Genomic DNA, 613 nt, shown 5'->3' with positions numbered 1-613 from the left:
ATAAATATCACATGATCTCACTCATATGTGGGATATAATGATCAATATAATTTGATGAACAAAAATAGATCCAGAGACAAATGGCAGGGGAGGTGGGGGGGAGGGGTAGAGAGCAACCAAAAAACTTGTATGCATGCATATTAGCATAATGGACACAGACACTGGGGCAGTGGGGCCTTGCCCAGTGTGGGAATGACTGGGGTGTAGGGGGGTAGGTCAATCGGGGGAAAAAGAGATATATGTCAAATTTTAGACAATAAATTAAAAAAAAAACCTAAGATATGTTATTTCTTTTTTTCTCATAATTTACTAAGTTCATTCCTTTATTTCAGAAATAATTTTATTTTAGACTAGTAGGCCGGTGCACGAAATTCATGCACATTAAAAGGGAATTAATTGCCCTAAGCGGTTTGGCTCATTGGATAGAGCATTGGCCTGTGGACTCAAGGGTTCCAGGTTCGATTCCAGTCAAGGGCATGTACCTTGGTTGCAGGCACATCCCCATTGGGGAGTGTGCAGGAGGTAGCTGATCGATGTTTCTCTCTCATCGATGTTTCTAACTCTCTATCCCTCTCCCTTCCTCTCTGTAAAAAATCAATAAAATATATTTTTA

At 40.1% G+C, this 613-nt stretch overlaps 1 protein-coding gene across 2 annotated transcripts in view; it reads left to right on the top strand.

Annotated features, from left to right (window-relative positions):
• The window catches only part of TRPC4 (transient receptor potential cation channel, subfamily C, member 4), a 436371-nt gene that overhangs the window by 430392 nt on the left and 5366 nt on the right, over positions 1 to 613 (top strand). The window lies entirely within an intron of this gene.

This window comes from Myotis brandtii, unplaced genomic scaffold (genome assembly GCF_000412655.1).
Source record: "Myotis brandtii unplaced genomic scaffold, ASM41265v1 scaffold732, whole genome shotgun sequence".
Taxonomy (NCBI): Eukaryota; Metazoa; Chordata; class Mammalia; order Chiroptera; family Vespertilionidae; genus Myotis; species Myotis brandtii.
This window is presented reverse-complemented; position numbering and strand designations above follow the sequence as displayed.